Raw genomic sequence first — 15,055 nt, 5'->3', positions numbered from 1 at the left:
AGAGCTTTGGGCTCTTGTGGAGCTTAAGAGCAGGCGTGGGGGAGCCAGCACATGGTTAGCCATATGCCTCTGAGCAGTTAGCAGGCTCCACTGGGAGGCCTCTGGGAGCGCTCACTTGCTTTCCTTTCCTCTTATATTTTTAGAGACACGCTTTCGCTCTGATTCAGTCCACTTAAATGTATGAGCTGCCCTTCAACCTGATTTTACACCATGTTCGGGTCTGATTAGTGAGTGCCGGTAAGCAGGTCTAAGAGTAGTCGGAGTGGCCTCTGATAGTGAAGGGTTAGCAGCTCTGTTAGCTTTCTAGACTGGATGACATGATGTGAGGGAGCGAGAGGTCATGATCAGGAGATGTTTTTTTGTTCTGCCTATGCAGGTGCTCTGGTTCACTATGTGTGGTCTAAAGCCCCAGTTTTGCTTCGGGACACAGGTTTTCTATCTATCTATCTATCTATCTATCTATCTATCTATCTATCTATCTATCTATCTATCTATCTATCATTTTTTTAAAGCACAATTTTTTACATTTATTAAAATGTCTTAAAATGTATTAAAAAATGTCCTGTATGATAGCTACAAAATCATAAAGATTTTTGCTTAAAAATGGCATATGATGTAAAAGTCATCCTTACTGTTTAGCCCTGCCTAAATCAAAACAGACCTGTGACACATTTTTGCGTTACGACTCACGACCCACCAGTTGAGAACCGCTGGTTAATGAAGTACACTACAAGAGAAACAGAGAAAGCAAGTGAGAGAATCACTCACTGAAGGCTCTGCTTGTTTCAAAGACATCTGGATGGAGAGATCTGTTGTTCTATAGAGAGAGAAAGAAAGAAAAAAAGAAAGAAAGAAAGAAAGAAAGAAAGGAGGGAGGAAGCGAGAGGGATTGTTCTCTCTTAGATCTCATTGTAGCCCACCAGCCTGGCTGAATCTCTGCAGTCCCCGAGGAGAGAGTGCGAGTAATCCGGGCTCTGCCTTCTCCTTACACAAACGCCAGGATCAGCGCTCCTCGCACAAGTAATTAGAAGATAATGGGCAGTAATGCGGCCCGATCTGTCCCCATTATCTCCTGGCACTGCCAGCACAGCGCCATCTGGTGCCTGATCTGGACACAGCAGATCCTGAAAACAGAGCCTGGCATTAACTTAATCCAACCACACCTTTCGTTTATTCATAAACCCTTGGAGGTCTGTGTGCGCGTGAGGAGACAAAACATAATTAAAGAAGATGGTCTTGCTGGCAGCAGACTTGTATGTGTGTGTGTGTCTACCAGAGAACAATAATTAAAAGGATATCCCTATTAGATGACTTATGTGTATGTGTGTGTGCAGCTAAGTGTGTTGTCATATGTTTTGCTTCATTTAATTTAGAGACTAAAAGGAGCCAAGAAAGATTTTGGTTTCTTTCGGTTGTTTCAAAATATTTGGCAGTGTATGAGCGACAGTAATGTAACCCATGTCCCCGATTAACAGTCTGCCCAGTGCCAAGCTTAATAATTCCCTGCATTTAATAAATAACTGCATCATTGTGTCAATTAATGTCTGAAAGCCTCTGTTTTGGTAACATATTCCATGCTTAGTCAATCTTTAAGAGACGTCTTTGTTGGTTTAACCACCTCATGAATAAATCTCCTCCTTCAAGCATTAATACAAAATCTAAGCATTAAGTTCAACACTGTACAAATATGCAGTTTAATATGCAAAACAATTTATGCTGGTTAAATTGGTGTCCATCCATAGTTGGATCATGCTATAAAACAGGTGCTTATTTCAATTTAAAAAAGTGATTTTAAACACTCTAACAGGCAAATAAATGTGTTTAAGTGTAAAAAAGGTAATGGTTGAGGTAACGGCTGACAGATCCATCGTTTAATTTGACATGAGTCAAAGTTCATTACTTTAAAATGGGAAACCTAACAGACCTAATGCACAATTTGGGGGAAACAACTTCAACTAAACCCTAAAAAATAAAGAGACAAATCTAGCTTTAATTGTGATTTAGTTTTTATCAAATATATAGATGTATTTTAAAACATCAGACAAAACATAGCCTACTAAAAGTTGGCATCATCAATACATTTTTAATGTAATTTATACACAAGGAACCCAAATAGCACCCATTTAGTAGAATGACCCAGCATTTGGGATCGTATATCTGAGTTTGCTCTGAGATAAATATATCGGTGTGTGGTTCTCCAGTGGCTGTTCTGGGCATTGATGTTTACCCCACACCTGAAGCACACCTCTCCCCTTACTGTCAGGTCAGGTGTCTGTTTCTGCACCCAGAGCTGCTGAATGCCAACATGCATGTCTACGCTTACACCAAAACTGGCAGCGGATACACAGATCCTTATCCTTTAGCCGTTCCTTCCTAGACATGTTTATTCATTTATAATGTTTGGTCTTTCTGTGTTTTCTAGGTATTACAGGGCTAATGACATTGTTCATTTGTTTATATCTCACGCACATGAATGAAATCCCACGCATATACTCGCACACCGACTGACTTCAACTTGATGGTGACCCCTCCCATTACTGATCTATAATAAAACAGATGATATGCAAATATAAACATAAACACCACAAATCAACACAAACTCGCACTGTTTTCCACCGCATCTCCCTCCCACACTCCGTCTCTCCGTTCCACTAATTTGCTCTTGCAGCAAACCTGTCTCTTTATTGAGATGCTAACTCCCTTTATGAGCACCTAATCCTGTAGCACGGGGGATAATTTATAGGGCATTTACATGAGGAAGGCCAGCTAATTGGGAGCATGTGTCTGAGTAAGCCCGTACGACGCCCCTGCACTACAAATGAGCTTCTGCCTGCTCTGACATCATCTCTCTGCATCTTAATATCATTTACCTTCTTAAACTTCCCTCCATGCTATCATACATTTCACCTGCCTCTATAAAGTGCATTGTAAGCGCTTTCCGGGGCATCGTTGGGGTTGAAATCCAAGCGTATCTCCTGAAGTCGGTTGGTCTGGTACGCTACTGATGTAGCGGACAGGTTGCCAGCTGACCTAGTTTGCGAAGTGTGCGTTTGTTTATGCTTCCGTGCTCATTTTCTCTCTCTGACCCCAAAAGGTGGTCCGAAATGATTCACTGCCGGACAAAAGAAGAATAAGGGGGCCGAACGCTGCGTTCGGGATTGAATAATCTTCAGGTAGCAGCCGAAGTCATGATTAGCCGTGATGTACGGCCACTTTAATCGAATGGCGCCGAGGCTCAGAAGCCCCCTCCCATTTGATTGAACACGTCCCCGCTCCTCACACAGCTGTCACCTTTGGCTAAGTGCCATACGCAAGGCTGGAAAAGTCCGTCTGAGAGATGTGCCACTACACCTCTCAAGGGCTGACCCCTGACCCCCATGGTCGACGGGGGAAGTGTCCGGGTCGCCCTCCGCCGGCTAAGTGGCCCTTTATGTGCCGGCGATTTCACCTGACCTGTGACTCTCCTCCTCAGTTTCAACAGCATCCTGCACCGCTCTAAAAACCAACCCAACCTCCTTCCTCGGCTCTTTCTCATTTACATCAGCTCGTTTTTTATAGCTTCACGGTTATATATTGGGCTTTGTCTGGCTGTGCATGTACCTGCACTGGTCCCAGCTGCTGCTCATTAATAACCTGGCCTGCCGCAGACGCAGAGAGAGAAATGGAAGAGCTACTTACCATCCCGGTAAAACACTCAGACACTGCAAGCACAATGGAGCGGATAGTCTATAACACAAAAAGAAAGCAAGGCGGTTATTGTGATATATGTATTAAACAGAAAGCCCTTCTCAGTTTTGACCTGGCCTGTGGACAGTGTAGGTGAAACCGAGTGTCCTAATGAGATGGCTTCTATTGTAGGACGAGGAGAAAGGCGTAGGGCCTGAAATCTGTTACCCCGATCGCTGCTTAGGGAGCCAGAGGGGAATTAAAAGCATGGAAAAGGGATTTCTTTAGCACGCCTCATCAAAAGGGAATTAGCACGCTTCGGGAGGGGTGGCAGGAGTAGGCGACACAATGAAGGGATAAAGAGGGAAACAGCAGGATGAGCTGGTGTTCCACCTCTCAAGATTAGGCCAGCTTAAAGATTGAAAACATTGAGCCTGAACACCTTTGACAATGTAGTTTTTGTAAACTTTGCACAGTTTTCGGCTAGATTAGAGTAGGAGCTAGTCTTTTTCTTTTTTTTTTACTGGCAAAGGCAGGGCCCAAAATTAACTTTGTGCCATACTGGCTAATGGAAGCTAAATTGGGAGAATTATTTGGCCTAAATATTTCATCCTGGCCATTAAAGTTTTATTTTGCAGTCTTTTAATACAAAATATTTTTGTACAAATGACAATGGAATTATATACCTGTTTCCCCTAAGATTTCATTTCTGATCATCACAGCATCACAGTCTATATGAAATGAGCCCGTCTCTTTGTAAAACTGCACCTGTTACAAAAGCATTACATTTCAGATAAACTATTTATTTCAATGGCCCAACATTTTCCACTAAAATGATAGAAGTTGTTTTTTCTTTGCTTTAGTTGTTGATTTAAATCATGCATATTTACATAAAAAATAGTCAGATTATCATTCTTAAATTTTACTTAAACCATGTAGTATGTTGCACTTTTTTAATGAAATTACCAAAAAGCTGGTGATTTTCTCTGATGCCACTTTTTATTCATTTGTTGCTTGGCGAGTGTCAATTTTGCTTGTTTGAAAAAAAAAAGAAAATTTTACATTACATCATACTCAGTGATGCAATCTAACTTTTAGGCATGTTTACAGCAGTGAAAGAATATTTTTTGACATTGTCACTCATTGTTTTAATAATTTGTTCGCCTTTACATACGCGAACAGTCTAAAATATATGAAGATGTCAAGCTAAGTGTTCCCTTTAGCAACATGAGCCTATAATTTCAGGGCTTAATTTCTCTCGCAAATAAAGTTTTCTCTTTAAGTGCTGAGAGAGTCGAACCCTTCAGTGTAACGGGAGTGGGAATCGAAAACCAGAAGTTTAAAGCAGCTCCTGAGATCCGCCTCAGGCATCTCAATTCGACTTGAGGTGTTACATCACCAACAAAACCTTCGATTTCTTTCCCCACACACCTCTCCCTCTTTATTTTCCCCTCTTTTTGTAACTCAACATGGCGCCTCTGTCTGATTTGATGAAGTGAGCTTTGAGGCATCCGGCGCAAGACGTGCAACAAGCAGCAAACAGCGTGTAAACTAATGTCAACAGAAGCCCTCGCCGCCACTCCTCACCTTCACACTGATGAAACACGCTGAAACTGCACCTAGACTAAACAGACAAGCTCTGCTATGTTTTGCGGTTCGTCGTCTTCTTCGTGAGGTTACGGTCATGGTTTTGGTGGCGTTTTCACGACTAAAGAGGAGTTATATTGAGACATTGTGCATCCCAAGAGTCTGACTTGACTTGTTTTTTATTTGTTGTGCGTAGTGACACATCACAAAGGTCTTTGGTGTGTCAAAGAAATCCGCTCACAAGTCAGCTCAGTGCGCACTTGCTTATTCCAAGGCTCCAGACTAAAAGAAAATGACAAGCGAGCCATTGATGATAAGTTCCCCTTTTACAATCAATCAACCTTGCAATTAGACTTCATTATGCTAAACATTAACCACCAATTTTTAAGCAATGAACATTAATTGTATTTAAATATGGATATATTACATGTTGTCATATGAACAGTTAGTAAACACATTGCAAACCAGTTCCGCGTTCATATCAAATCGGACATAGCCTACTCTTCAAAACAAATTGCGCTTCAGTGGCTCAGTAAACAATTCACAAGCAAGTCTGAAGCCATTTTGTTTATCTTTTCATTTAAAAGAACCGAGTCATTTGTTCATGAATCGCAACTCACGCTGTGTTCGCTGATGCATAAGAGGAACTCTGTTGTGCACTTTAAAGATCTAGATAATGAATTCATTAAATTAAATGAGAGATTAAATAAATAAGCCGCCTCACAAGATGATATCTGACGAAAACGCATATTCGCAAGTGCATGTGCGAATGTTTTCTGTGAACAATGAACTCAAACATAATGCCCATTTTATGAACAAATGACTCTTTAATGGCTAGATTTTAAATTATTGTCACAAATGTTTTTTTGAAACCATTTATTTAGAGTATGGAGCCCTGTTATCTGAACCAACGCTTCTGCTCAGGCTAAAATGAGGCTAAAATCCTGCTATTGATATAAATGTGTTTTTAATTGTTTGTACTTGCACAATGTTACATGCACTCTGCATTAGTTATTCCCACTGGATATATTTGCAGTTTTTTTTTTTCTCCACCCCCTTTTTCTCTACTCCAGTAGAGCCGTATATCTTTCTCTCGTCCCCTGCTTTGCCCTGACCAGAACATGCAGTATTGTGTCTTAATCAGTTCTAGGCTAATTCCGACCTAGCAAAGTCGCATTCCTCAACATGTCCAGCTACGTGTCCCCACGCACCTCCTCCCAATCCATGTCCCCCCAACTACACAAACTGCGAACGTCTTGTTGCTGTACTTAATACCCAGGGGCCTTCACCCCTGCAAAGGTACCACACTGTGAAACAACAAACTCCATCAGTAACCAGCACACTCTACTGTAGGGCCGCCCCACCCCGCTCACGTAGATTCATCTCGTCTCCTCGCGCCCAGCCCTGATCATCAGCGGTCTGCATTACGGTGATTTATCGCTTCCCGTGCTGCGGAACGGCAATAGATCACGCAAGCGGCGGGGGGCCTGGGGAGGTAGAGCGGGAACATGGGACGCAAGGGCCTGCAGAAAAACCCACCTATGATGAAGTGCTCTGAAACAAACAGCAGCGCCCGGTAGTCACTCTATCAGAGCAGGCATTCTACGCACCCTTAATGCAGCTTCATTTCGCACGCCTCCGTTTTGTATGCCACTATGTTTTGTTGACCTGTGGTTTCTTGCACACTGTAATCTTTAAATATTGAATATGCATTCTATATAAAGTATTGCAGGATGATGTCTGTTTCTCCTGTATCACTGGTTCCTTTTTTTCGTGTTAATTCATAATATATTGTTTCTTCTTAATGCACAATAGTGTGTTAATAGATTGTGGGAGAACTACTGTTGTCCACTGAGGCTTTCTGTACTGCATTCATTGACTTAGCGCATCTTAAACGACATGTACAGTAATTCTGATGGATATGGAAACAGTGTGGGATTCTCGTGCCAGTCTCCTTAGCCTTCACACAAAGCATGATGCAATTAAACAACCAAAAAGAATTTGCTTACAATTTTTGGGTTTTTTTGCACACTAGTTACACAGGGTATGAGGCTATGGAAGCACATTTAGCATTGTATGGTGAATTTTCACAGGCGAAATCCAGTCATTTTAATAGGAATCTACGCGCACAGGAATTTTGCATGAGGGCAAAGATTTCCCCACATAGATTTCGCAACAGCTTCAAGTTGGTCAGACAGATTCACCATGTTGACCAACAGAAAGCTGCTTGGTTTGAAAGTGACTTCTGTGCACATCACTGCCCTATTTACAATAGACCTTTTTTGGCTGCAAAATTTTGCCTAAAGTTTGCGAATGGGAAAAATGTAAAGAAATAGATAAAGTCACATTGTGAGACATAAAGTCCAATCAAATTCTAAGACATAAATTTGCACATCCAAGGAATAGCCACAATAACAAGAAATAGTAATTCACTATAAGTTTTTACGAGACAATTAAATTTACGAGAATAGATTTTACAATGTGAAACAACTACAAAACAATCTGGTTCTTACAACTTCTCTGATAAGTGCACCTTCTTATAAGTCACTTTGTTATGAAAACACCTGCAAGAAAGTACATGCAAAAAACATAATTGTGTAACTGAGAATGGAAAGTACATCAAGACAACAAATTCTTGGAAGTAAAAAAAAAAAAAAAAAAAGCTTTTATAGGCATTACAGTTAGAAAAACCACAAAGTACATGTTCTGAGAAAAAAATGGGTTGAGATAGTTTAGGAATAAAAAAACTTACCAAATTAGAACGGGATGAAGGTCTGTGCCAAGTGTTTGAATGCTGTAGGTTCAGAACAAAATCACATTTGAATACAACATCAGTTTGTAAAGCCAACATACTTCAGAAAAGATAAACCTGAATTAGTAAAACTGCTGGTCGACAGAAACCTCAATGGCGTTCTCAGTGGACACCTGTTCTCTTACTCTGAGATGGAGGAGTCTTCATCCCTTTGACATGCAGTAAACTCTTATTACAGATGGGATTAGGTTATTTAAAATGCAATATGCGTATCCCATCACCGTATGGCCTAGCGAGCAAATCGCCCACCTTGCGTATGGACTGTAAATCGAGAATAAAGAGGGGACCCCACATCTGTCTCTCTCAGGGACGGGATAAAAAAAAAAAAAGATCAGGAGAGACGAAAGATGGCAGAAACCTGTACGCATGACATGACCATTGTTAGTGTGTGCAGATGAGGCGGCTCAACTAAATTGCTAACAATGAGTGGAGCAGAAATCCCCCTCATACAGGGGGCCAAAGGCACACAACACTATTATAATAGTCATTTAAATAAAGTAATCTCATTTTCTGCATCAGCTAGAGGGGCGGCCAAATTTACTGACGCGCATGTGTGTGTGCGGTGGCAGATGAAGTGGTAACTGCATTGGAAAGGGAGGGTGGAGGTTTGGGGTTGAGGGTTATGTGGGATTAGTACTCTTGAACCATTCTGTAGAAATTTCCATCTTGTGATACTGTTAAGGGGTGTTTCAATCTGTGTGTGTATGTGTGTGTGTGAGCGAGTGGCGCTGAGATGTGAAGGCGTAATATCAGATCTGACAACAAAAGGATAGTGGAGGTGGAAAAAAAAAAACACACAGACGCAAGCTGTTTCTATTCTTCTCGTCTTCCGGTCCAGTGGAAAAGTTGATGAAGTTTAAATGAAGCAGAATTAGGAGATCAAGCGGGCAGGCGCGTGCTGATACTATCCGTAAGCCCTCTCCCACAGGATTCCACGGAGCCAGGAATTGAGCGCAGGCCAGCTGACTTGGATGAAATGGAGAGAAAGAGCGGGGAAAGATGGGAATGGAGGGAGGTGGAAGGATGAAGCATTCTCTAAATGTGATAATCTCCAATCACCTCTAACATCAATTCTGTCAAGGCCTCGGTTAATGAGCTCGCGGCTGCTCGAGCGTCATGCCGCTCTCCCTCGTCTCTCTGATTCCCCCACCCTTGCTATCATCACTGTTATTCTTTTCATTTAATCCTCCTCTCTTCAGCTGATTTGAGCAGGAGGGATGGGAGAAGCCTATTACGCAGGCCTTACTGCTCTCGTCTATCTAAATGCTAACGACGTGAGCACCTTACGGAGGGAGAGAAATGTGTTCGGAAGAACGGGGGCTAATCTGCGCTCTTCCGTTGCGTTTTATCAAATTATTTGCGGCGACGGAGGGAAGGCGGCATGTTTTCTTCCCCGCGCGCTGACACTTGTTCTCGGAGGTCACTGGCCCTCATCAACACGCTTGTTTCCACTCGAGATACTTTGGCCCTTCTGCGGCGGCCGAATCGAACGGCTTCGCTTTTCAACCAGTTCTCACCCTCTCATATTCGGCTCTCTTTTAATATCCACTGCTTAGATATTGATGGAAAAATCACGAGTGTCTTTTATGCCTCTCGTCATTTCTACATGGACTTAGACGGGCTGAATTGATTGGCTGTGGCTGGTGTAGTGGGTTGGAAAGCTTGGGGTAAAAGCTCTGGGTCACCTTGCAGCCAAAGCTGTGTTTTTTTTTTTTTCATTCAGGAGCCACTGTGTTAGGAAACAGCACAATGGTGTTATTAAGGTTTTAAAAAAGCACTTTTTGATTCAATTTTTTTATTGAATCATAAACTTTAAAGAGTTTTGAGTGAGTATGTGACATGAGAACTGTATATAACAGAATAAAAAGTATACAAATACACTTTTCCATGCTACTTGTATACATAAAAAACAAAGAAATCAGACTTCTGTGATCCCAGAATTGTATAATTTTCAAGCCTGGGGGAATAAATACATCTAAAGATGACATAGTCTCTCATAGTGTAATGGGATTGTAAAGTATCCATCGATAGCACAAATAGGTAGAACTATAGATTTTTTTGGCATACTGCTTATCTAAATAGTAATGAAGTTGGCATATTCACACACACACACACACACACACACACACACACACACACACACACACACACACACACTTAGTCTTCAGTGTCACATGATCCTTCAGAAATCATTGTAATATGCTGATTTGATACTCAAATCCCAGTTTTTATCAATGCTGGAAACAGTTTTTGGAATTTTTTTGATACTTTTTTTCAGGATTTATTTATGGAAATAAAAAAAGAATATAAAGCTTTTCTAACAATATAAATCTTTACTATCACTTTGTATCAATTTAACACAAGTATCAATGACTAAAAGTATTAATTTCTTCTTTTTTAAGGAAAGAAAAAAAATACTGACCCTAAACATTTGAACGGTAGTGCATATTGTTACAAAATATTTCTATTTTAAATAAATCATTTATTCATCAAAGAATCCTGAAAAATGTATCACATGTTATAAAATAAATATTAAGCAGCACAACTGTTTCAAAAATGTATAATAAATCAGCATATTAGAATGATTTCTGCCTTGATCATTTAAAACCAACACTGAATGAAAAAGAGAAGCTATCAGTTTTTTTCAGTCCTCTCATTGCGTGCATTATCACCCTGTTTTCAGCATGCTAAAACAAAGACCTGTAGTGGAAGATGTCCTTTTACGCCCTTTATTGTAAGTTTGGCTGTCCCCAGTGCACAATTCCTCCTCTCCACTGAATCTCCTGTATCAAGGCTGCGTTTGATTTCACACAGGCCAATAAAACAGCAGTCAGTAAGATAGTGACTGAACTATCAATCTTTGTAATGCAATCGTGGATGGTGCACCGTGTGTAAATGTTTGCACAGGCATTCATCCAGACCTGCCGTCAAACCCATTGCATTGAAAAGAGGATCTATCCGGGGCAGCCGGGTCCCTCTCTCTCTTTCTCTATCCTTTCTCTCTCCCTCTCTTTTTTTCAACAGCAGCATGGTATTGAGCCTGATGAGCGTATTGTCTTTTACAGCTCTGTGCATTTTTCATATAGGCTCTGCTTTTATGTTTCATCTACGCCAGCTCAAGGGAGAACAGCTGTGTGGGCCCTAGATCTTCTGCAACTGACAGAGAACTCATTTCACTGGAAGAGACGGGTCAGGATGTAGAGTGTGTTTTTTTTTTTTTTTACCGTGCTACCTGCGGGATCTGATACAATCGGATCTCTCTGCCTTCGAAAAAACCTCAACCAGCACCATGCACACAGCCAGATAACTGGAATTATAAACAGAAAAATCTGACCTGTGTCAACAGAGACTCTAGATTTGTGCAATATTTTTCAATGTGTTGGGCCCAAATTCAGACAGCACACATTTTGAGTGGGGCAGTTCAGATGACACCTAGAAAAGATGCATTTATCTTGACCTATAAGGTACATACTTCTGAGCAATCGTGAAAAAAGAACAAATTGAATAGTAGGCAAATTAATAAAAGGATAAACTTAAATCATTGTTTAAACTGCCATGATAAATGCTGCCCTGTTTTTCCATTTTCATATTTTTTCTTAGTTACTGTTAAAAAGGTAAAACAAAAACAAAAATCGAATTAAAAATACTTATTAAATAAAATCCTATATTCAAATATATAAAATTGATATAATAGTAGATATTATTATATTATATTATTAAAATACACACACACACACACACACACACACATATATATATATATATACATATAGATAGATAGATAGATAGATAGATAGATAGATAGATAGATTTTGATTTCAAAGAAAGAAATGAATACTTTCATACAGCAAGAAGCATTAATTTCAAATAAATGCTGCAGAACTTTCTATTCATCAAAGAATCTAGAAAAAAAGTATCACGGTTTCCCAAAATTATTAAGAAGCGCGACTGCTTTCAACATTGATAATAATAATAATAATAATAATAATAATAAATGTTTCTTGAGCAGCAAATCAGCATATTAGAATGATTTCTTAAGGATCATGTGACACTGAAGACTGAAGTAATGATGCTGAAAATTCAGCTTTGCATCACAGGAATAAATTACATTTTAAAAAAATATTAAAATATAAAGCAGTTCTAAATTCTAATAATTTAGAATGTTCAGCCTTGGTGCCTTGGTGAGCATTAGAGACTTCTATCAAAAACTTCATATAACTTTTACCAACCCCAAAGATCCTTATCTAATATAACCAACATTAACTAGGCCCATCTGAGCCATTTTGCTTAGCGTACGTTTATTTATGGCACATTCCTTTTAGTTTAACTACAATCAAACTAACAGGGACATTTAAATGTTACATAGCTATATTGAGAGCCACAGATTTTAGTAATTATGAAATCACAATAATTGCACATCACTTATCTGTACACCCTACAGTGGCATAAATGCAAGTTACAAATGACCAAAAAATCCAAACAAGTCTCATTTGTTTGAGGAGTAATACCTCCCTCTTGTGTGTTAAGAGCGCAATTGCACTGAGATACTCGTTTGCTCTCTTTCATGCAAGTTTACCTGTTTTTCCATTGGCGAATAGAATAGGCCTATTCAGTGTTGCAGAACACATGAATGATGCAACCAGGTTCTGTGAGCATCACCATCATGGGCCTGAACAATAGTCCTGATTCCTGAAAAAGAAAAGAAAAAACATTCAAAAAGTACTTAAGAAACAACATGGCATTTTGTTCTAGGAACAGTGTGAATGGTGTAACATCTATAGAAAGCGTTCTTCGGCATGATGCGTCTGTTGTCTCCATCGAACTGTGTTCAGAAGCCTGTGAACAGCAGGCTTTTATATTTTTTATATGCACCACAATTGATCCGCACACTTTTATAGACCTCAGAACCTTGGAGAGATTCTGTCAGCAATCATTAAGGTGGGCAAAAACAGAGAGGATCGCATGAGAGACTGTGCGATTTACTGAGGAACAAAGAGAAAATGAGAGCTCAAGTGAGAAACCGAGAGCAGTAATGCATCAGGCGTGTTTTGTAACTCATCCTCCGTGGCTACATGGAGCTCAAGAAAAATCTTTAGCTCTGAAGGAAAAGGTCAAATCCGAGGTAGCCGTTGGTGAGGGAAGAGCATTTTTTCACACATGAGAAAGCAGCGTAAGGCCCTAACAGGCTGCTAGCAGTCAGTGATGTGCACTTCTCCCAGCTTGGTGCTTTGTCAATGTGCTGTGACTAAGCCAGGGGGTCCCATATCCTCTCTCCTTAGCCTAATTAAAAGAGGATTAGCCGCCATGGAGTCCCAGACCACTCCAGCGAGCAGCGCATCCGTTCCCCTTACTTTCTCAGGATAATCGCACCTCTAGGATCGACAGGAATGGTGAGAGGGGCTGTCTGGATTGACGCCCAGAAAACGAAGGGCGTGAGAGGAATGACTGTAAGCTCCGGTCACTTTGACCACGAGAACATGAGCGCTGTAACTCGTTCACACACTCCTTCATCTCCTCAAAGCCCTGCATTGATATTGAGTGAGGTTTTTAAAAGGGACATTTATTAACTGGCACAACACACAATGTACTTGAGAACAAATTAACAACACCCATTTGTGTTTCAGAAGTGTTTTTCCATCAACACAGAAAGAGCATATGTGGAATGCTCATCTTGAAAGTGGCAGCATGCAGGGATTCTCTACATAATATGTAGAATCAAATGAAAGATTTTTAATAAAAATAATGCCCATACAAATGAGTTTATATCTTGTGTATCTCAGGGCAAATCTTTATGCTTTGGTCATGTTTTCATATATATCAAATTTGGTCCCAATAGTGGAACAATGAAATGTTAAATAATATATTGAAGAAAAATTATAAGGTTATTATGAAAAATAAATGTGTACTTACTTTGTATGCACAGGGACCCATGCGTGCCATGAAATGATAATATGAGATATTGATTAATCAATATCAATCCTGTGGCAATGAAAACTGGAGTAATGGCTGCCGAAACTTCAGCTTTGCCATCACATATGAATATGAAAATAGAAAACGGTTATTTAAAATGTTAGTAATATTTCACAATATTGCTGTATTTTTGATCGAATAAATGCAGTCTTGGTGAGCAGAAGAAACCTTTTTTCAACAAACAGATGAACACTGAAGCAAAATGCAAAAAAGCTCTATTTAAAAAAAAAATGAAATGAAGTGATTTATAATAGCCTAGTATTTTTAATTTATCACCTTTTCTCTATTGCTCTATTACAAATCACAGAGCAAGGATGTGGTACCAAAATGTGATTATATAGACACATTTTGCATTATATAGCATTTTCAAATTGTTAATTTATGTTTGTATAAAATTATTAAAAAAATGTATTACTGTGTAATTTTTTTATTAGTAGGCTAATATTCGATTTTTCTAATGATTGTGACGTAGCAAAAATTGGCCTGTATAACTCCTTCAAGTTGCTTTTCATGGTCATTCATTTTTTAAGGATTAAAACATTATTTTCCTAAACAACACCCAAATGAAAAGCGTATCTTCAGAGCCCATGTCACACTTCACATAGCTCTATCAGTATGACACTGGTTCATATAATTGCAACATTATGACTGAGTAAATGAGAGCTTTTTTTACGTGAACTATTCCTTTAACACACCTACTTAATCTCCTCTCTACCGTTGTATTATTGCCCTATTACACATACTGTATACATATCTGTACTAGCTATTTTTGCACTTAACTTTGCAGCTTAACTTAACTTTGTTATCGTCTACCGAACTGCTTCTTTTCTTCTCGAATGAATGGGAATGACAAATGACGAATAAGAGTAGTATGCACATCACTCTACAACACTCGATGGCAATAGTAATTTTTGTTTCAGGTTGAGTCAGTTTCTTTCCCACTGGGAGGCAAATATTGCTTACTTATAAAAGTTGCCATTTGCCAATGGTATCCTCCTTAGTGATGGGTCGTTCGCGAAT

Source organism: Abramis brama (genome assembly GCF_963993115.1).
Source record: "Abramis brama genome assembly, chromosome: 15".
Classification (NCBI taxonomy): Eukaryota; Metazoa; Chordata; class Actinopteri; order Cypriniformes; family Leuciscidae; genus Abramis; species Abramis brama.
The sequence above is the reverse complement of the archived record's forward strand: the minus strand, read 5'-3'. Positions refer to the sequence as shown.